We start from the raw sequence: 23,114 nt of genomic DNA, 5'->3' as shown, positions 1-23,114 counted from the left end.
CAATCTGGTGTGACAAAATGAACATCGCTGCACCAGAGTTCTGAAGAAGGTTATTTTGACCCTTTGCAAAAAGGGATGTTCTCTTGAGGTTTTCTAATGCATATAGGATACCAGAAGAGTATCGTGACCTTTCTACACGGTTGCCATTAGTTGACCTTCACCAAGTCATATGATGTCCCATTCCCTACGATTTCCCTATTTTACTAAGATATGTCTTTTCCTTTCATGGCAAATTTGTATCAACCACCTAATGTCTCTACTTGGCCTCTAGTGGAGACAGCAACTATCACTGATATGCACCCACAGGCAGGAGGCCAGAAAGATCTTTCTGAAATTCCAATGAACTTCAATAATTTTAGAAAGGAATGGGCATACGTGTGTCCTACCACCAATCTCTTTCATTCCACCCACAAGGTTCTCCATCACATTTGCCAGCCAACACAGCATGATGACAAGAAATACTGGGCTTGATTCTCCTTGGATAGGTATTTCCAAGCAGATTCTAAGGGACTGTTGTTGGGTCTGGTGTGTGTCAGTGTTTACAGTATTATAAAAATAGGATACATAGCAACAATGGGTAGTGGCCTGGGTCAATGATGAAAACCTAATGTCATGAAGAGAGGTGATGTCATAAAAATCATACTCAATCAGAATGTGCTGAGGCCCAGAAAAGAGAATGGGGGCATCATGGCCCACTTCTTGATGCACTCTTAAAAGAGAGTTATAGTCGTACTAATTAAGGTCCCCAAGGCCTCTTATTCAAAGGCGAGAACCTTGGCACTTCTGGTCAAGTCTTGCTTTGAACATTGAATGGCCACCAAAATGCACCTATGGTGAATTTCTACCCCTGGGCTTGGTGACACTCCCCAACAAACTTCTCATGTATTTGATTTGATGTTGTGTTGCAGTTTTCTGGCAAACCATCTTAGGCCTTACAGCTGATTCACAGCTCCTAGCTATGTGTCAATCTCTTGCATTTGATTTTCTAAAATCCAGTGTGCCTCCATTAATTGGCAACAAGTCTAGTGTGAAATGATGAATGTTGAAATAAGATGGACCCGCACTTTGATGAAGACTAGAACGGGATTGTGACAGAAGCCTTGCTTTCCTGGCCAGAATATCAAATTATGCTGGGTCACAGGAATTACATTTTACTGAGATCTTATCAGCTGTGTTTGGAGATAGGGAGATATTGAGAGGGACACTAGGCATGATCCCTTTTCCTCATTGCTTAATGTGGGATTATGGGAAAAAGTGTATCCATTCAGTAGTGGTTTTTAGGCGAGGCACCTTTGAAGAGAATACATAGATATTTAGGTGCTCAAAATTACCTTAGTCTCAATTTCTATAGCATAGCGATGTTTGACATAAGATATCGCCATCATTTGGCTAGGTGCGCTTTTTGTACTGGGAAGATCGTTCTCAGGGAAATTGGACCTCTGTATAGATTCAAGATTCAGTTGTTCTTCTGATGCACTGAAAAGCCTTGAGGGTGTTTCTATCATCTCGACTTTGCCGTTATTCTGTAATCATAAAGGAAGCACAAGCCTGCTTGGGGTCATTGGGTATGTCAGACAATTCTTACATTTAACAATCTGGTGAGACAAAATGAACATCCCTGTAGGAGAGTCAGAAACAGTTGAGAACATTTCAGTGCAGGGCCTTGGCAAGATATTGAAGCTATGTCAAAGGCCTCCATGATACTTGATGTACCTTTGTGGACTCTGACCTTGAAGTTTGAGGAAAACCTGGATAAGAATCCACCAGAGTTCTAAAGAAGGTTATTTAGACCCTTTGCAAAAAGGGATGTTCTCTTGAGGTTTTTCTAATACGTTAAGGATACCAAAAGTGTACTGTGTCCCGTCTACATAGTTGCCATTAATTGACCTTCACCAAGTCATATGAGGACCCATTCCCCAGGATTTCCATATGGTAGTCAGATATGGCCACTCTCTGAATGGAAAGAGAAAGCAATGAGCACCAGAAGAGTTCAATTGGAATTCTACATTCTATGGCAATGTCAAATTTGTATCCACCAGTTAACGTCTATTCTTGGCCTCTAGTAGAGACAGCAACTATTACTGATATGCACCTACAGGCAGGAGGCCAGAAGGATATTTCTCAAATTCCAATGACCTTAAATATTTTAAAGTAGAAATGGTTGTGTACATGTCTTGCCACATTTATCTTTCACTCCACCCACAAGGTTCTTTATCACAGTAGTCAGTATAGTGTGATGAAAAGCAGTATCAGGCACGATTCTTCTTGGGTGAATGTCTCCATCTGGATTCTAAGGGACTGTTGTTTGGTCTGGCAAGTATCAGTTTTACAGGATTATAAAAATAGCATGCGTAGCAACAATCCATGTAGCCCTGGGTCAATGATGAAAACCTAATGTCGCGAAGTGAGGTGACGACATTAAAATCGTACTCAATGGGAATTAGCTGAGGCCCAGAAAAGAGACCGAGGGCATCATGTCCTTCTTCTCCTTCTTGCATTCTCAAGGGAAAGTTATGGTGGTCCTAAGGTTCCCAATGCCTCTTTTCAAAGGAGAGAAGCTTGGTACAGCTGGTGCCCATCTGGTTTAAAGCCTTTAATAGCCAATGAAATACACCTCTGGTGAATTTCTAACCCTGGGCTTGGCGATGCTCCCCAACACACCCCTCATGTCCTTGTCCTTTCTCATGTCTTGCAGTCTTCTGGCATGCCATCTTTGGCCTCCTAGCTGCCCGCAGCCCTGAGGTAAGTGTCAATCTCTTGCATTTCACTTCCTAAAATGCAGTGTGCCTCCACTAATTGGCAGCAAATCGAGTCTGAAATGAGGAATGTTGAAACAAGAAGGACCCACACATTGAAGAAAACTAGACCTGTTTTGATACAGAATCCTCACTTTCCTGGGCAGAAAATAAAATTATTCTGGCTTGCAGGAATTAAATTTTACTGAGATCTTAGCAACTATGCCTGGATAGAGGGAGATATTTAGAGGGACACCAGTCATGATCCTTTTTCCTCATTGCTTGCAATGCAATTATGGGAAAATCTATCCCTTCTGTACTTGTTGTCAGGTGAGTCCAACTTTGAATGGTACGACCAGAGATTTACATGCTCAAAATTATCATAGTCTCAATATCTTCAGCATAGTGATGTTTGACATAACATATACCCAGTATTTGTCTAGGTGAGCAATTTGCACTGGGAAGATCGTTCTCAGGGAAATTGGATCTAGGGATACATTTAAGTTTCAGGTGTTCTTCTGATGCAATGGATAGCCTTGAGGGTGTTTCTATTATCTCTACTTTGAGTCCATTCTGCAACCCAACAGGAAGCACAGGCACACATGGGGACACTGGACACAGCAGACATAATCTTGCTTATACCAATCCTATGAGACACAGTGAACATTAATGTGGGAAAGTCAGAAACCCTTGAAAACATTTTAGTGCAGGGTCTTGGCAGGACATTGAATCTGTTGCAAAGTTCTCCATGATACTTGATGTTCCTAAGGGGACTCTGATCCGGAAGGCTAAGGAAAACGTGGAAAAGAATTTCCCATGGTTCTTTTTATTATTATTTCATTAATTTATTCATATTACATCTCAGTTGTTAGTCCATCCCTTGTATCCTCCCATTCCTCTCTCCCTCCCACTTCCCGCTTACTCTCGTCCCCTATGTCTGTGACTAAGTGGGACTTCCTCCCTCTGTGTATGCTCATAGGGTATTGAGTCTCTTCTTGGTGACCTGTTATCCTTCTTCTGAATGTCACCAGGTTTCCCCATCAAGGGAATGTGCTCAAAAATGGGGCACCAGAGTTTGTATGAAAGTTAGACCTCTCTCTCCACTCAAGGGTGGAGAATGTCATGTCCTTCGGCTAGGTCTGGGTAGGGTTTCAAAGTTTACTACCTATGTTTTCCATGGCTGGTGCCATAATTTGAGCAGGACCCCAGGACCCAGATCCACCCATCATAATGTTCTTCTTGTAGTTTTCTAGGACCCTCTGGATCCTTCTATTTCCCCATTCTCACATGCTACCCTCACCTAAAATCCCAATAGGATGTTCTCCCCTCTGACCCACTTTCCTGGTAAGTAAAGTCTTTCTTGGAACATGCACCTTGTGCTAGTGTCTTGATATAAATGAGTATATACCATTTGTCTCTTTTTGCTTCTGGGTGAACTCACTCATTTTTATAATTTCTAGTTCAATTCATTTGTCCACAAATTTTGGGAATTCTTTGTTTTTAATAGCTGAATAGTATTCCATCATGTAAATGTACCACGGTTTCTTTATCCATTCTTCTACTGAGGGACACCTAGGCTGTTTCCATATTCTGGCTATTATGTTTAAGGTAGCTATGAAAATGGTTGAGCATATGTCCCAGTTGTGTGGTAGAGCATTTTCTGGGTATATTCCAAGGAGTGGAACAGCTGGGTATCCAGGAAGCCCTATTCACATTTTTCTGAGAAAGATCCAGATAGATTTCCAAAGTGGTTGTAGTAGTTTGCATTCCCACCAGCAGTGAAGGAGTGTTCCTCTCTGTCGACATTCTCGCCAACATGTGTTGTCACTTGAGTTATTGATCTTAGCCATTCTGATGGGTGTAAGATGGAATCTCAGTGTCATTTTCATTTGCATTTCCTTGGTGACTAAGGAGGTTGAACATTCCTTTAAGTGTTTCTCAGCCATTTGATATTCCTATGTTAAAAATTCTCTGTTTAGTTCTGAGTCCTGTTTCTCAATTGGGTTATTTGGTTTGGTAATGTTTAATTTCTTGAGTTCTTTATATATTTTAGATATTAGACCTTTATCAGATTAAGAGTTGTTGAAGATCTTTTCCCAGTCTGTAGGCTGTCGCTTTGTTCTTTTGACAGTATCTCCTGCCTTACAGAAGCTTCTCAGCATCATGAGGTCCTATTTATTAATTGTTGACCTTAAGGCCTGGGCTGTTGGTGTTCTGTTCAGGAAGTTGTCTCCTGTGTCAATATGTTCCTGGCTCTTCCCCACTTTTTCTTCTAACTGACTTAGTGTCTCCATTTTATGTTGAGGTGTTTGATCCACTTGGACTTGAATTTTGTGCATGGTGACAAATAGGGGTCTAATTGCATTTTTCTACATGTAGACATCCATTTAGACCAGCACCATTTGTTGAAAATGTTATTGTTTTTCCATTGAACAGATTTGGCTTCTTTGTAAGAAATCAAGTGACCCAATGTGTGTAGATTATTCTGTGTGTCTTCAATTCAATTCCATTGATCCACCAGCCTATTGCTGTGGCTGTACCATTCTGTTTTAATTACTGTTGTTCTATAGTACAGCTTGAGATTGTGTGTAGAGATTCCTCCAGAGGATCTTTTATTGTATAGGATTGTTTATGCTGTTCTGTAGATTTTTGTTTCTCCATATGAAGTTGAGAATTGATCTTTCAATATCTTCAAAATATTTTGTAGGTATTTTGTTAGGGATTGCATTGAATCTGTAAATTGATTTTGGTAAGATGGCCATTTTTACTCTGTTAATTCTCCAGATCCATGAACAAGGTAGACTGCTTCATCTTCTGATGTCATCTTCAATCTTTCTTCAGAGATTTAAAGTTTTTTTCAAATAAGTCCTTCACTTGCTTAGTTAGAGTTCCTCCTAGATATTTTATATTGCTTGTGGCTATTGTGAAGGGTGTAGTTTTCCTAATTTCTTCCTCTATATGTTTGTCATTTGTATATAGGAAAGCTACTGACTTTTTTGAGTTAATTTTGTATCCAGCCAATTAGCTGAAGGTATTTCTCAGCTGTAGAGGTTCTCTGGTGGAATTTTGGGGGTCACTTATATACACTATTATATCATCTGCTAATAGGGGTAATTTGACTTCTTCCTTTCCCATTTTGATCCCCTTGATCTCCTTTTGATATCTTATTGCTCTCGCTAGAACTTCAAGAACTATATTGAAGAGGTATGGAGAAAGTGGACAGCCTTGTCTGGTTCCCAGTTTTAGATGGATTTCCATGAGTATCTCTCTATTTAATTTAATGTTGGCTATTGGCTTGCTGTACATAGGCTTTATTATGTTTAGGTATGTGCCTTGTATTCCTGATCTCTCCAGAACTTTAAACATGAATGGGTGTTGGATTTTGTCAAATGCTTTTTCTGCATCTAAGGAGATGATCATGTGGGTTTTCTCTTTCAGTTTGTTTACATAGTTGATTACATTGATAAATTTCTGTATGTTAAACCATCCCTGCATGCCTGGAATGAAGCGTACCTGGTCATGGTGAATGATGTCTTTGATATGTTCTTGTATTCGTTTTGTGAGTATTTTATTGTGTATTTTTGCATCAATGTTCATTAGAGAAATTGGTCTGAAATTCCCTTTTTTGGTGGGGTCTTTGTGGGGTTTAAGTATCAACATGATTATGGCATCATAGAACTTGGTAATGTTCCATCCATTTCTATCTTTCAGAATAGCTTGAAGAGTATTGGTATTAGATCCTCTTTGAAGGACTGGTAGAATTCTGCTCTGAAGCCCTGGGCTTTTTAAGGTTGGGAGACTATCAGTGATTGCTTCTATTTCTATAGGCAAAATAGGACTATTTAATTTTTTTATCTGCACTTGATTCAATTTTGGCAAATAGAATCAGTCGAGAAAAATTGTCCATTTCCCTTAGATTTTCAAATTTTGTGGCACAAACGCCTTTAAAGTAGGTTTATAAGATTCTTTGTGTTTCTTTGGTGTCTGTTGTTATGTCTCCCTTTTCATTTCTGATTTTGTTGATTTGGATAGTGTTTCTCTGTCTTTTAGTTAGTTTTGCTAACAGTTTGTCTATCTTGTTAATTTTCTCAAAGAACCAGCTCTTGGTTTTGTTGATTCTTTGAATTGTCCTCTTTATTTCTAATTTATTGATTTCAGCCCTGAGTTTGATTATTTCCAGACGTCTACTCCTCCTGGGTGTTTCTGCTTCTTTTTTTCTAGGGTTACCCAATGTGTCATTAAGTTGTTTATGTGGGGTGTTTCCATTTTCTTTTTAAAGTCACTTGGTGCTATGAATTTTCCTCTTAGCACTGCCTTCATTGTGTCCCACAAATTTAGGTATGTTGTTCCTTCATTTTCATTGAATTTCAGGAAGTTCTTTATTTCTTCCTTTATTTATTCCTTGACCCAGGTCTCATTAAGTAGAGAGTTGTTTAGTTTTCATGTGTGTGTAGGCTTTTTGTTATTTCTGTTGTTGTTGTTGTTGTTGAAGTCCAGCCTTAGACCCTTGTGATCTGATAGGATACAAGTATTATTTTAATCTTCTTGTATCTGTTGAGGCTTGCTTCATGACCTATTATGTGATCAATTTTAGAGTACATTCCACAGGGTGCTGAGAAGAAGGTATAACCTTTTGCTTTTGGGTGAAAAGTTCTGTAGACATCTGTTAGATCCATTTGATTCATGACATTGGTTAATGAAGTTATTTCCCAGCTTAGTTTTTGATTCAAAGACCTATCCTTGAGTGAAGTGGGGTGTTGAAGTCTCCCACTATTAATGGGTGGGGATCGATGAGTGGTTTAAGCTTTGTTAATAGCTCTTTTACAAATGTGGGTGCCCTTGTATTAGGAACATAGATGTTCAAAATTGTGATGTCTTCTTGGTTGACTTTACCTTTGATGAGTATAAAGTGTCCTTGCTCACCCCTTTTGATTAATTTTGGTTCAAAGTCTATTTTGTTAGATATTAGAATGGCTATCCCAGCTTGCTTCTTGTGACCATTTCCTTGAAATATTTTTCTCCAAACTTTTACTCTGAGGCAATATCTGTCATTGTGGTTGAGATGTGTTTCTTGAATGCAGAAGAATGTAGAGTCGTGTTTATGCATCCACACAGTTACTCTGTGTCTTCTTATTGGAGAATTGAGACCATTGATGTTGAGAGATATTAATGACTAGTGACTGATAAGTTCCTTCATTTTTGCTATTTGTTACAGTTGAGATTTTGGATGGTGTAGTTATTTATTTCCTATGTAGTTTTGCTTGTAATTTGACCCTTTGGGGTGGAGTTTTCCTTCTAGTAACTTCTGTAAAGCCAGATTTGTGGCTAGGTACTGTTTGAATTTGTTTTTGTTATGGAAAATCTTGTTTTCTCTGTAAATGGTTTTTGATAGTGTTGCTGGATATAGTAATCTTGCCTGCCATCTATGTTCTCTTAGAGTTTGCAAGACCTCTGTCTAGGCACTTCTGGCTTTCATGGTTTCTGCTGAGAAGTCGGGAGTAATTCTGATAGGTTTGCAATCGTACGTTACTCACACTTTTTCTCTTGCTATTTTTAATATTTTTTCCTGTTTTGTATATTTTGTGTTTTTATTATTATGTGGTAGGAAGATTTTCTTTTCTGGTCTATTCTATGTGGTGTTCTGTAGGCCTCTTGTATGCTCATATGCATCTCCTTCTTCAAATTGGGGAAATTTATTATTCTGTTGAAGATATTTTCTGGGCTGTGGAGTCAGGTGTCCTCTCTTTCCTCAATACCTATTATTCTCAAGTTTCGACTTTTCAGTGTGTCCTTGATTTCTTAGGTGTTCTGTGTCAGGAACTTTTCAGATTTAGCATTTTCTTTGATGGTTGTTTCGAGTTCTATGTTTGTATATTCAAGTCCCGATATTTGTTCCTCCATTTCTTGCATTCTGTTAGATAAAGTCACCTCTGAGGTGCTTGCTTTCTTCTTTGATGCATCTTGATCCCATTTTTCTTCTGTGTGTTCATTTACCATAGCTTCATTTTTTATCTTCAGGTCTTGACCTGTTTTAATAATTTCCTTCATCTGGTTATTTGCATTTTTCTGAAATTCTTCTAGTGTCTCTTTATATGACTCTTTTAAATCTTCAGCCTTCTTATTGGCCTCCTCCTACAGTTGTTTACAGATTTTATTCATTTCTTCCATTATATAAGGTTTCATGTCACTGGCGGGTTCCAAGGTGCCTGTACTTTCCATGACCCTGTAAGCCTGGATGCTCAGTGATCCCTCTAGGTCAGGGATTAGACATTGCAGGCACACCCCACATCTCCTGATAGTGTGTGAGGTCCTGCTGGTCCTGTGGGAGCAGTCCAAGCAGGATTCTAACTGCCCCTGTTTGCAGGCTCAGTCCATTGTGTCTGGCTTTAAATTGGGCCAAGGACATCCCTCCACTTGCATGCCAACTCTAGCTGGTTTTGGTGGCGCCCACTGCCTGCATTTCCTCTAGGCCTGGGTGGATGACATCTATAGTTTGACGTGGTTGGGCAGAGGGATCCAAGGGCAGTTTCACCCTATTCCCTGAGACTTCTCAGACCAGAGGCTCCAGAATCACACATCCCTACAGAGAGAGTTTGTGCTTTATATGCTGGCTGCAGCTTGCATATGGATTCCATTCGAGAGTCTGGGAAGTGGGTTTATGAAATGTGGGCTATTGCTTGTCTGGCACTAGGTCAAACAGTGGTCTGCAGAGTTTGGGATACCACTCACCTACATACATCAAGATCCAGCAGTCTGTAGTTTCATTTAAGTACATGGTCTCCCCCTATAGATCAGATGCAGTTCATACAGGTGGATAGAATTTTGTAACTACTTTTCCACCACAGTCCTAAAAAAATTACATTTAGACCCTTTGCGACAAGTGATATTCTCCTGAGGGTTTTCTAATGCATATAAAATACCAGAGCCAACCTGTGTCTATTATACATAGTTGCCATTATGTGACCTTCACAAAGTCATATGAGGATCTCAGTAAGCATCCATTCCCCAAGATTTCCATATGGTAGTCAGATATGTCCTCTGTCTAAATAAAAAGGGAAAGCAATGAGCACAAGAAGAGTTCAATTGGAATTCTACCCTCCATGGCTATGGCAAATATGTATCCACCACTTAATGTATATGCTTGGCTTCTAGTAAAGACAGCAACTATCACTGATATGTACCCATGACCATGAGGAAAGAGGGACTATCCACAAATTCCAATGACAAACTTTTTAGAAAGGAATGGATGTGCACGTGTGCTACAACCATTCTTTTTCATTCCAACTACAAGGTTCTCCATCACAAAGGCAAGTACATCATTAAGACAAGAAATATCAGGCATGATTCTCCTTGGATAAGTGTCCTCAATCTGGATGCTAAGTGACTGTTTTTGGGTCTAATAAGTGTCGGTGTTAAAGGTTTATAAAAATAGCATGTGTAGCAACAATCGGTGGAGGCCTGGGTTAAAAATGAAAACCTAATGTCAAGATGAGAGGTGGTGACATAAAAATGATGCTCAATAGGATTACACTGAGGCCCATAAAAGAGAACAGGGGCATCATGGCCCACTTCCCCTTCATGCATTCTAAAGAGAGAGTTATGGTGGTCCTAAGAACAAAAAGGCCTCTTATGCAAAGGAGAGAACCTTGGCAAGCCTGGTACACATCTGGTTTTGGGACTTGAATGGCCACCAAAATGTACTTTGTGTGAATTTCTACACCTGGGCTTGGAGATGGTGCACAACACAATCCTCATGTCATTGTCTTTGCTGTTGTCTTGCAGTCTTCTGGCATACTGTCTTACACCTCAGAGCTGCATCCTAGCCCTGAGGTAAGTGTCAATCGCTTGCATTTTACTTCCAAAAATGCAGGGTGCCTCCAATAATTGGCAACAAAGTGAGTCTAAAATGATGGATGTTGAAATAAGAAGGACCAACCGACTGATGCAGACTAGAACTGGTTTGAAAAAGAAGCCTGAGTACAATATGGCTTTGTACATATTTTAGTAACATAAATTATATTGTACTGTGAGAATGGTATTTATTTCATAGCTAACTGCCTGTTTACAGGCCTCCCATATTCCCTCTGAAGTCAGCTACCCTGTGAATTTTAGCACCATCAAAAAGGCAATAAATGTCTGCTTTAGAGAAATCTGTCATAGTATCACAATTAACTATAACAGTTGCTAAACCTGAGGAGTGAAAAAGAAATACATTGGGATGTCTAGGGAAAAAAGAAGCTTTCAGCAACTTCCAGTTTGAGAGGGTTTCAGGGGGACAGGTTGTCGAGATGAGCTTCCTTTCCTGAAAGACTTCCTTGAATTGTTCTTGCAGGCCAGAGGCTCTGAGAGCTGCTTCTTCACTGGCACAACAGGTGAGCTTTAGATTCTTTTCACTTGACTCGTTTTCTTTGTGTAAAGACAGGAGAAGTTCTGAAAGGCTATTTCCCTAATGAACAGCTCTAACAATAGGAATGTCAGGATGACACACTCTAGGCCATTTTTCATTGATTTATAGTACACCGTTCATTTTGAAATTTACTGTGCCTCCTGCATTGAAGCTGTGCTCTCTCAGTGACTAATGGATAACACAAGCTGGAGTAAAGGAAAGCCAGAAATACCTTTCTCTGGAGACTTAGGAAATTTTAAATGGACTAGTAGGGTGAAGGTAATTGAGAAATGAATTTCCATTGAGCCTTTTATCTGCCGCTTTCCTTTTGTAATAAAATATATGGCGTTCAACCATATTTCATCTCCAAGCTGTTTATCTTACTATTGCTGAAACTCATAGCCAGATTAATAGATATTTCTCTACTGATAGGTGTGGCTCACAAAGGAAAAAGATAAAATATTGGGAGTGCAGTCCACTGGAGCACACAGGAAACCCATTAGAGGTTCAGGCCCTCCTTCTTCCATTTTTATGGATGCTCAGGATGCCACCAATGTGTTTGCCCCACCTATTAAGTAGCTTTGCAGAGGACAGTTTTCTTCACTTCATTTCAAGTGACAGATGGTATAAATGGACCATTCTAAACCAGAGTTAAGAAAACACCATTAATTATTATACCAAACAAACTAGCATATGAATGCACTACCCCAGATTGCCCATCATGGGCAAAACAATTAGGAAATATTCTGTTGATATTGCAAAGCAATTTAAGGACCTCTAAAATGGATCACTTATCAATCTATACAAAGAATTACAACACTATATGAGAAGACATAGAGACTGCTACAGACTCAGACTCATAATCAAAACGGCCCTTCCTTTTCAAATTCCTGCTAGATTCCTGATATTCTGCAAAACATTGAACTGGCCAGCCTTTGTGACTCACAACTTGACATGAGTAAGGGAACACTAATGGAGAACAAACAAAAAAGAAAAGCTTCAAAATTAAGGGAACTGAACAGTGATAATCAGAGCTTTGAAATCGACAGGGGTATATCTATTGTACAGGAGCAACAGTCAGACCAATCTCATAAGACACTCTCAATAAAGTGAATGAAATGAAATCTGAAAATTCAGATGCCTATGAAAACTCTCTTAGAAAGGACACATTGTATTTTGAATCCTTGATTGTTAGCTCTGTTAACCTTGACCTTTTTTTTTTTTTTTTTTTTTTTTTTTTTTTTTCATCATTTGAGACTCAAAGCATACTACGCATTCAAACAGATTTGAATTTTTGGGGTGTCAGCAATTCCTTCCCCATTTATTTTTTTTTTATAAATCTTATCTATTAAGAGAACAGAAGGGCAAGACACATACTTCAAGTCCCTGGTTTTTCCCTAGCACTTTTGATAGACTGAGATCCATGATTCCTGCACAAATCTGATCTCTCCTTTCAAAGCCCAGGGGCTGGCTCTCTGAGGCTTGGCTCACACAGAAACACTCATGTGTTGACAGAGGCCTTTTCTGGATCTATGATGACAACAAGTATCTGAGGACGTTGACTGACTTGTACAGATGCGGGCTGAGGTCAAGATATGAGGTCCCCTTGAGACAAATAAGGTTTTCATAGCCTGGCAGGCACTCTTTGGGTTTGTCGGGAGATGGACACTTGTGCACATTGTCTCCTTGACCCTAGAGTTTTACCCAACTGGCAGTGTTACCAGACCCAAATTTGCCTAAGATTTTCTCCATTGTTTTCCATCTGAAAGCACAATTCCATAGACTTGAAGTGTATACCTGTATATTTGTTTCACACTAACGCACATGCCGAAGAGGAAATCCACAGATGATTAGGGCCTGATACATCCCTTCCAGACCATACATGCACCTCTATTCTACCCCAGAAAGGCCACTCTTTCTGATATGTTTTTATTACCAGGGAGAGAGAAAGGCTCATGGTATTTTTAAATGTATTCTTTGAGGAAAATGTCTTTCCACTTCTTTTACCCAAATTAGTGTCCATGGTGAGGTGCCCACAATAAGCCCTTCGTCATTCACTTTATGTATGGGAGGGAAATTGCCTCTGTCCTTTGGTCTGGAACCTTTCTGGATATTAAGGGAAAGCTGGTCATGCTGTGTAACATATCAGTGCAACTATACATGGGTTTCCATGTTCTCATTGCTGACAAGGTAGCATTGCAATGTCATACAGAACAAGTTTCAATTAAGCTCCTGTCCCTGTAGTGGAAGTTCTTCCTGTGGAATCACAATCATTGAAGTGTATTACTCTGCTTCTACAGAGTATGTGTTAGGATTGCCATACAGATATCCTTCACACCCTACTTGCTGGAAACAAGCAGAAACCCGACATCACAAGCAGAAACCCAACATCACTTTCCAAAGAGTTTTTTTCTTATCCAACACTTGGAAAAAATTTTACAGGAAAAATTACAAAAGCAAAGACTACATTGCAGCCATTATACAGAGGACAGAGGGAAAGGCTTAGAACATCTTAACCCAAAGCCCAAGGGAAGAGGGAACACACAACAAATATAACCACTATGAATAGACCAGAAACATCAAGTTCAACCACAACACACTCACACATGCTGATTCAGCTGGCAATGTAGTTAGGATGTGCTTACTTCTCGTGATTATACTCTTTGATTTATGCCCCCTTCATCAGAGTTTGACGGCTTGCATGGCAAATAGACTGCATTATCCAAGGTAAGACACGAAGTGATACATACTTCAAAGAATTGATACCATGATACATTAATCACAACACTTTTTACAGAAAGTGCTTTGAAACTTTCTTCTTTTCACGAAAACTAACTTGCCAAAGCTCCACAACATCTTTGGTATGAAATCCACACTTCGAAAACTGGTCACAGACTTTCTTGGAGTGCAAAGGGCAACTTTAATTTCAACCCCGTGTGCAGATGCAGAGCTGGCCATGACAAAAATCAAAAGTCAAAGGCTGGACACATTCTACAAACACATAGAGTCAATTCTATGGGCAGTCTGTGGTTTTTCATTGGATTTCCACAAAAGGACCGACCAAGACTGCATGTAAGTGGTACCACCTCAGGACAACAGGGCTTTGGACACTTTTTAGTAATGTGAATTAGATTATACTATGAGAGTGATATTTGTTTTGTAGCTCCCTGCTTGTTTACAGGCCTCTCTTATTCCCTCTGAAGTCAGCTACCCTGTGATTTTTAGCACCATCAAAAAAGCTATAACTCTCCGGTTTAGAGAAATCTATCATAGGACCACAGTTAACTACAACAGTTGCTAAACCTGAGAAGTGTGAAAGAACTCCCTTGGGAAGTCTAGGCAAAAGGGAAGGGTTCAGCAACTTCCAGTTAGAGAGGGTTTCAGGGGGCCAGGTTGCCGAGATGAGCTTCCTTTCCTGAAAGACTTCCTTGAATTGTTGTTGCAGGCCAGAGCCTCTGAAAACTGCTTCTTCACTGGCACAAAAGGTAAGCTTTGGATTCTTTTCACTTGAGTAGTTTTCTTTGTGTAAAAACAGGAGAAGTTCTGAGTAGCTATTTCTCTAATGAATAGCTCTAACAATAAGAACGTCAGGACGAAACTCACTAGGTCATTTTTTACTGATTTATAGTACACGGTTCATTTTGAAACTTGCCATGCCTCCCGCATTGAGGCTGTGCATTCTCAGTGACTAAGGGATAACATACACTAGAGTCATGGAAAGCCTGAAATACCTTCCTCTGGAGACATAGAAAATTTAAAATTGACTAACTGGGTGAAGGTAATTGAGAAATGGATATCCGTTGAGCCTGTTATCTGCCGCTTTCCTTTTGTAACAAAATATATGGCATCTACCATATTTCATGGCCAAGCTCTTTATCTTACAATCGCTGAAACTCATAGCCAGATTAATGGATATTTCTCTACTGATAAATGTGTTTCTCAAAAGAAGATGATAGAATACTGGAAGTCCAGTACACTGGAGGACACAGGAAACCCATTAGAGATTCAGGCCCTCCTTCTTCCGTTCTTGTGGGTGCTCAGGATACCACCAATGTGTTTGCCATACCTATTAAGTAGCTTTGCAGAGGACAGTTTTCTTCTCTTCATTTCAAGTGACAGACCGTATAAATGGACCATTCTAAGCCAGAGTTAAGAAAACACCATTAATTATTATACGAAACAAACTGGCATATGAATGGACTACACAAGATTACACATCATGGACAAAACAATAAGAAAACATTCGGTTGACACTGCAATGCACTTTAAGGACCTCTAAAATGGATAACTTGTCAATCTGTACAAAGAAATACAGCACTATATGAGAAGACATAGAGACCGCTATGGACGCAGATTCATATTCACAATGGCCATTCCTTTTCAAAGTCCTGCTACATTACTCATATTCTGCAAAATGTTGACCTGGCCAGCCTTTGTGAATCACATCTTGACATGAGTAAGGGAACACTAATGGAGAACATACAAAGGAGAAAAGCTTCAAAATTAATGGAACTGAATAGTGATATGCAGAGATATGAAATAGATAGGGGTATATCTATTGTACGGGAGCAATAGGAAGACTAATCTCATAAGACATTTTCGATGACGAGACTGAAATAAAATCTAAAAATTCAGATGCATATGAATTCTCTCAGAAAGGACACATTGCATTTTGAATCCTTGTTTGTTAGTCCTATTAACCTTGAGCATTTTTTTTTATCATTTGAGACTCAAAGCATAGTATGCATTCAAACAGATTTGAATTTTTCAAGAGTCAGCAATTCTTTCTGCATACATTTTTTGAAAATCTTCTCTGCTATGAGAACAGAAGTACAAGACACTTACTTCAAGTTTCTGGTTTTCCCTAGCACTGTTGATAGACTGAGATCCATGACTCCTGTACAAATCTGACTTCTCCTTTCAAAGCCCAGAGGCTGACTCTCTGAGGCTTGGCTCACAGCTGAAACACTCATGAGTTGACAGAGGCTTTTCTGGATCTATGATGAGAACAAGTATCTGAGAACGTTGACTGATTTATACAGATGCAAGCTGAGGTCCATATATGAGGTACCCTTGAGACAAATGAGGTTTTCATAGCTTTGCAGGCACTCTTTGGTTTTGACGGGAGATGGACCCTTGTGCACATTGTCTCCTTGACCCTAGAGTTTTACCCAACTGCCAGTGTTACCAGACAAAAATTTGCCTAAGATTTTCCCATTGTTTTCCATATGAAAACACAATTGATAGACTTTAAGCGTACACATGTATACTTGGTCCAGACTAACACACGTGCCGAAGAGGAAATCCACAGATGATTAGGGCCTGATATATCCCTTCCAGACCATACATGTACCTATTTTCTACCCCAGAAAGGCCACTCTTTCTGATATGTATTTAATTGTCAGGGATATAGAAAGGCTCATGCCATTTTAAAATGTATTCTTTGAGGACCATATTTTTCCCCTTTTTTTTTACCCAAATATGTGTCGATGGTGAGGTCCCCACAATATGCCCTGCGTCATTCACTTTATATATGGGAGGAAAATTGCCATTGTACTTTGGTCTGGAACCTTTCTGGATATTAAGGGACCACTGTTCATGCTGTGTAACATACCAATTGGAACAATATATAGGTTTCCCTGTTCTCATCGCTGACAAGGTAGCATTGCAATGTCATACAGAACAAGTTTCAATTAAGCTCCTGTCCCTGTAGTGGAAGCGCTTCCTGTGGATTCACAATCATTGAAGTGTATTGCTCTGCTTCTACAGAGTATGTGTTATGATTGGCATACAGATATCCTTCACACACTACTTGCAGGACAGAAGCAGAAACCCCACATCACTTCCCAATGAGTTTTTGTTCTTATTCAATGCTTGGGAACAATTTCACAGGAAAAATTACAAAAGCAAGGACTGCATTGTAGCTATTATACAGAGGATAGAGGGAATGGCTTAGACCATGTTAACCCAAAGCCCAAGGGAAGAGGGACCACACAACAAATATAGCCACTATCAATAGGCCAGAAACATCGACACACCCATATATGCTGATTAAACTGGCCATGTAGTTAGGATGTGCTTACTTCACATGATTATACTGTTTGATTTATGCCCCTTTCAACATAGTTTGATGGCTTGCATGGCCAATAGACTGCATTATACAAGGTAAGACACGAAGTGATACATACTGCAAAGAATTGATACCATGATACGTTAATCAAAACACTTTTACAGAAACTGCTTTGAAACTTTCTTCTTTTCACGAAAACTAACTTGAGTCACACGAGCCAATGCCAAAGCTCCACAACATCTTTGTTATGAAATCCACACTTTGAGACCTGGTCACAGACTTCCTTTGAGTGCAAAGGGCAACTTTAATATCAACCCCGTGTGCAGATGCTGAGCTGTCCATGCCAAAATCAAAAGTCAAAGGCTGGACACATTCTAGAAACACATAGAGTCAATTCCAATGGCAGTGTGGGATTTTTCATCAGATTTCCACAAAAGAACAGAACAAGACTGCATGTAACCGATTCCAGCTCAGGACAACAGGGCTTTGTGCATTTTTTAGTAATGTGAATTAGATTATACTATGAGAGTGATATGTGTTTTGTAGCTCCCTGCCTGTTTACAGGCCTCTCTTATTCCCTCTGAAGTCAGCTACCCTGTGATTTTTTTTGCACCACCAAAAAAGCTATAACTGTCTGGTTTAGAGAAATCTATCAAAGGACCACAATTAACTACAACAGTTGCTAAACCTGAGGAGTGTAAGAGAACTCCCTTGGGATGTCTACGGAAAAGGGAAGGGTTCAGCAACTTCCAGTTAGAGAGGGTTTCAGGGGGCTAGGTTGCCGAAATGAGCTTCCTTTCCTGAAAGACTTCCTTGAACTGTTGTTGCAGGCCAGAGCCTCTGAGAGCTGCTTCTTCACTGGCACAACAGGTAAGCTTTGGATTCTTTCCTCTTGAATCGTTTTTTTGCATAAATACAGGAGAAGTGCTAAGCAGCTATTTCCATAATGAATAGCTCTAATGAAAAGAACATCAGGATGACACTCTCTAGGCCATTATTCATTGATTTATAGTACAAAGTTCATTTTGAAAGTTGCCTTGCCTCCTTCATTGAAGCTGTGCTCTCTCAGTGACTAAGGGATAACACTAGCTAGAGTCAAGGAAAACCTCAAATACCTTTCTCTAGAGACTTAGAAAATTTAAAATTGACTAGTGGTGTGAAGGTAATTGAGAAATGAATTTCTGTTGAGCCTGTTATTTGCTGCTTTCCTTTTGTAACAAAATATATGGCATTCAACCATATTTCATCGCCAAGCTCTTTATCTTACTATCGCTGAAACTCATAGCCAGATTAATGGATATTTCTCTATGGATAGGTGTGGTTCACAAAGGAAAATGATAGAATATTGGAAGTCCAGTGTAGTGGAAAACACAGGGAACCCATTAGAGATTCAGGCCCTCCTTCTTCTGTTCTTGTGTATGCTCAGGATGCCACCAATGTGTTTGCCCTACCTATTAAGTAGCTTTGCAGAGAATAGTTTTCTTCTCTTCATTTCAAGTGACATACTATATAAATGGACCATTCTAAACTGGAGATAAGATAACACCCTTAATTAATATATCAAAAAACTAGCTTATGAGTGGACTACACCAGATTGACCATCATGGACAAAACAATAAGAAAACGCTCTGTTGACCTTACAATGCACTTTAAAGACCTCTAAAAGGATCACTTGTCAATCTATACAAAGGAATACAACACCATATGAGAAGACATGGAGACTGCTACAGACTCAGACTCATAATCAAGATGGCCCTTCCTTTTCAAATTCCTGCTAGATTCCTGATATTATGCAAAACATTGAACTGGTCAGCCTTTGTGACTTACATCTTGAAATGAGTAAGCAAACATTAATGGAGAACATACAAAGGCGAAAACCTTGAAAATTAAGGGAACTGAACAGTGATATGCAGAGCTTTGAATTAGATAGGGTTATATCTTTTGTACAGGAGCAATAGAGAGACCAATCTCAAAAGACATTCTCGATGAAGAGACTGAAATCAAATCTGAAAATTCAGATGCCTATGAAAGTCTCTTAGAAAGGACACATTGCATTTTGAATCCTTGTTTGTTTGTCCTATTAACCTTGAGCCTTTTTTTTATCATTTGAGACTCAAAGCATGGTATGCCCTCAAACGAAGTTGAATTTTTGGGGAGTCAGCAATTCCTTCCCCATACATTTTTTGAAAATCTTCTCTATTATGAGACAGAAGTGCAAGACACTTACTTCAAGTTCTTGGTTTTTCCCTAGCACTGTGGATAGACTGAGATCCGTGACTCTGCACAAATGTGAGCTCTCCTTTCAAAGCCCAGGGGCTGTCTCTCTGAGGCTTAGCTCACAGCTGAAACACTCATGTGCTGACAGAGGCCTTTTCTGGATCTATGATGACAACAAGTATCTGAGGACGTTGACTGACTTGTACAGATGCAAGCTGAGGTCCACATATGAGGTCTCCTAGAGACAAATGAGATTTTCTGAGCCTGGAAGGCACTCTTTGGTTTTGACGGGAGATGGACACTTGTGCACATTGTATCCATTTCCCTAGAGATTTTCCCAAATTGCAGTGTTACCAGACCCAAATTTCCCTAAGATTTTTCCCATCGTTTTCCATCTGAGAACACAATTCCATAGACTTGAAGTGTATACCTGTATATTTGTTCCAGACTAATGCACGTACCGAAGAGAAAATTTACAGATGATTAGGACCTGATACATCCCTTCCAGACCATACATGTACCTCTCTTCTACCCCAGAAAGGCCACTCTTTCTGACATGTATTTAATTGGCAGGGAGATAGAAATGCTCATGCCATTTTAAAATGTATACTTTGAGGACCATATCTTTCCCCTCTTTTACCCAAATTTGTTTCCATGGTGAGGTCCCCACAATATGCCCTGTGTCATTCACTTTATATATGTGAGGTAAATTTCCTTTGTCCTTTGGTCTGGAACCTTTCTGGATATTAAGGGACCGCTGTTCATGCTGTGTCACATAACAGAGGTACTATGTATAGGTTTCCATGTTCTCATCACTGACAAGGTAGCATTGCAATGTCATACAGAGCAAGTTTCAATTAAGCTCCTGTCCCTGTAGTGGAAGCTCTTCCTGTGGATACACAATGATTGAAGTGTATTACTCTGCTTCTACAGAGTATGTGTTATGATTGGCATACAGATATCCTTCACACACTACTTGCTGAACACAAGCAGAAACCCGACATCACTTCCCAAATGGTTTTTGTTCTTAACCAACCCTTGGAAACAATTTCACAGGAAAAATTACAAAAGCAAAAGACTGCATTGCAGCCATTATACAGAGGATAGAGGGAATGGCTTAGACCATCTTAACCCAAAGCCCAAGGGAAGAGGGAACACACAGCAAATATAACCACTATCAATAGGCCAGAAACATCAAGTTCAACCACAGCACTCCCAAATATGCTGAATCAACTGGCCATATAGTTAGGATGTGTTTCACATGATTATACTCTTTGATTTATGTCCTCTTCCACAGAGTTTGACGGCTTGCATGGCCAATAGACTGCATTACCCAAGGTAAGACATGAAGTGATACATACTGCAAAGAATTGATACCATGATACGTTAATCACAACACTTTTACAGAAAGTTCTTTGAAACTTTCTGCTTTTCACAAAAACTAACTTGAGTCACAGGAGCCAATGCCAAAGCTCCACAACATCTTTGGTAGGAAATCCACACTTTGAGACCTGGTCACAGACTTCCTTTGAGTGCAAAGGGCAACTTTAATTTCAACCCCCTGTGCAGATGCAGAGCTGGCCATGGCAAAAATCAAATGTCAAAGGCTGGACACATTCTAGAAAGACATAGAGTCAATTCCATTGGCAGTCTGTGGTTTTTTATCGGATTTCCACAAAAGGACTGACCAAGACTGCATGTAACCGATTTCACCTCAGGACAACAGGGCTTGGTACATTTTTTGTAATGTGTGTGTGTTTTTTTTTTTTTATATCTTTTTTTTATTATTAATTTCTTCTTGTTACATCTCAATGTTTATCCCATCCCTTGTATCCTCCCATTCCTCCACCCCCATTTTCCCATTATTCCCCTCCCCATGACTGTTCCTGAGGGGGATTACCTCCCCCTATATATTCTCATAGGGTATCAAGTCTCTTCTTGGCTACTTGCTGTCCTTCCTCTGAGTGCCACAAGGTCTCCCCCTCCAGGGGACATGGTCAAATGTGAGGCACCAGAGTATGTGAGAAAGTCGTATCACACTCTCCACTCAACTGTGGAGAATATTCTGATCATTGGCTAGATCTGGGAAGGGGTTTAAAGTTCACCTCCTGTATTGTCCTTGGCTGGTGCCTTAGTTTGAGCAGGACCCCTGGGCCCAAATCTGCCTATCATATTGTTCTACTTGTAGGTTTCTAGGACCCTCTGGATACTTTTATTTTGCTGTTCTCCCATGCATCTCTCATTTAGAGTCCCAATAGGATGCCTTCCCCTCTGTCCCAGTTTTCTGGTAAGTGAAGGCTTTTGTGGGACATGCCCCTTGGGCTAGTAAGCAGATATAAGTGAGTATATACCATTTGATTCTTTCTGCTTCTGGGTTAACTCACTCACAATGCCATGGGTCAAATGGATCTAACAGATATCTACAGAACCTTTCACCCAAACAAGAAAGAATACACCTTCTTCTCTGCACCCCATGGAACCTTCTCCAAAATTGATCACATCGTAGGTCACAAAGCAAGCCTCAATAGATACAAGAGGATTGAAATAATACCTTGTATCCTATCAGATCACCATGCTCTTAGGCTGCAATTCAACAACAACAGAAATAACAAAAAGCCTACACGTACGTGGAAACTAAACAAGTCTCTGCTAAATGACACCTGGGTCAGGGAAGAAATAAAGAAAGAAATCAAGGAGTTTCTGAAATTCAATGAAAATGAAGAAACAACATACCCAAATTTGTGGGATACATTGAAAGCAGTGCTAAGAGGAAAATTCATAGCACTAAGTGCCTTTAAAAGAAATTGGAAACATCGCACATAAGCATCTTAACACACAACTGGAAGCCCTAGAAAAAAAAGAAGCAGAAACACCCAAGAGGAGTAGACGCCTGGAAATAATCAAACTCAGGGCTGAAATTAACAAGTTAGAAACTAAGAAAACAGTCCAAAGAATCAACAAAACCAAAAGCTGGTTCTTTGAGAAAATCAACAAGATAGACAGACCATTAGTTAAACTAACTAAAAGGCAGAGAGACAGTATTGAAATCAACAAAATCAGAAATGTAATGTGTTTTAGATTATATTATGGGAGTGATATATTTTTTGTGTGGAGAGCCCCCACGGACCGCAACCTAAGATGGTGCCTGGCACACCACCAGAGCTGCCTCTGTAGAGAACAAACAAGTCCTTGTTCGGACATAATCCATTTCCTTTGGTAGTTCCACCGTCATGGACCTATGAGGATGCGAGACGTAGTGTGAGTTGATTGGATGACAGTATGCTTTATTAGTCGGTGGGGGGGGTGATTCAGGGGAGGTGCTTGCATGAAGAGCTTTAGTAAACTGCTTGGAGAAGAACTTGGTGGTTGCGTCTTTCTTGCTGGCTGAGTGAGATGCGACAAGTGGTGGCGCGTACGAGGACCCTCGCTGTCCACTCCACCACTGTTAAGTTCAGAACTCCAAGTGCTCAAGGATCGCCTGCAGGTAAGTTCCCCGTAAGTGGAGCTTAGGACCCCTGGAAAAGGGGAAAGTCTCCGGAAGGAAGCTAGTTCTAATGTCGCCGGAAGGGAGCTAGTTCTAAAGTCTCCGGAAGGTCTCCGGAAGGGAGCTAATTCTAAGGTCTCCGGAAGGGAGCTAATTCTAAGGTCTCCGGAAGGGAGCTAATTCTAAGGTCTCCGGAAGGGAGCTAATTCTAAGGTCTCCGGA

General features: G+C 40.0%; 1 long non-coding RNA gene, 5 other non-coding genes and 1 pseudogene across 11 annotated transcripts in view; all 7 read left to right on the top strand.

Annotated features, from left to right (window-relative positions):
• The window catches only part of LOC127191522 (uncharacterized), an 81,209-nt gene that overhangs the window by 34,318 nt on the left and 23,777 nt on the right, over positions 1-23,114 (top strand). The window contains exon 2 of one of the 6 annotated variants that reach the window (XR_007830914.1): positions 18,022-18,061. The exons of the other annotated variants lie outside the window; for them this stretch is intronic. This is a non-coding gene — a long non-coding RNA (uncharacterized LOC127191522). The remainder of the gene's footprint in view (positions 1-18,021; positions 18,062-23,114) is intronic. 6 annotated transcript variants of the gene reach the window in all.
• Positions 588-666, top strand: LOC127192464 (small nucleolar RNA SNORD115). Its single transcript, XR_007830952.1, has one exon. It is a non-coding gene; the product is annotated as a small nucleolar RNA SNORD115 (small nucleolar RNA).
• LOC127192466 (small nucleolar RNA SNORD115) lies at positions 2,375-2,453 on the top strand. The gene has a single exon (XR_007830954.1). It is a non-coding gene; the product is annotated as a small nucleolar RNA SNORD115 (small nucleolar RNA).
• Positions 10,196-10,274, top strand: LOC127192465 (small nucleolar RNA SNORD115). The gene has a single exon (XR_007830953.1). It is a non-coding gene; the product is annotated as a small nucleolar RNA SNORD115 (small nucleolar RNA).
• Positions 12,648-12,725, top strand: LOC127192551 (uncharacterized; annotated as a pseudogene).
• LOC127192539 (small nucleolar RNA SNORD109A) lies at positions 16,115-16,179 on the top strand. The gene has a single exon (XR_007831008.1). It is a non-coding gene; the product is annotated as a small nucleolar RNA SNORD109A (small nucleolar RNA).
• On the top strand, positions 19,568-19,632 carry LOC127192538 (small nucleolar RNA SNORD109A). Its single transcript, XR_007831007.1, has one exon. It is a non-coding gene; the product is annotated as a small nucleolar RNA SNORD109A (small nucleolar RNA).

The sequence above is a fragment of the Acomys russatus genome, chromosome 7, assembly GCF_903995435.1.
Source record: "Acomys russatus chromosome 7, mAcoRus1.1, whole genome shotgun sequence".
Taxonomy (NCBI): Eukaryota; Metazoa; Chordata; class Mammalia; order Rodentia; family Muridae; genus Acomys; species Acomys russatus.
This window is presented reverse-complemented; position numbering and strand designations above follow the sequence as displayed.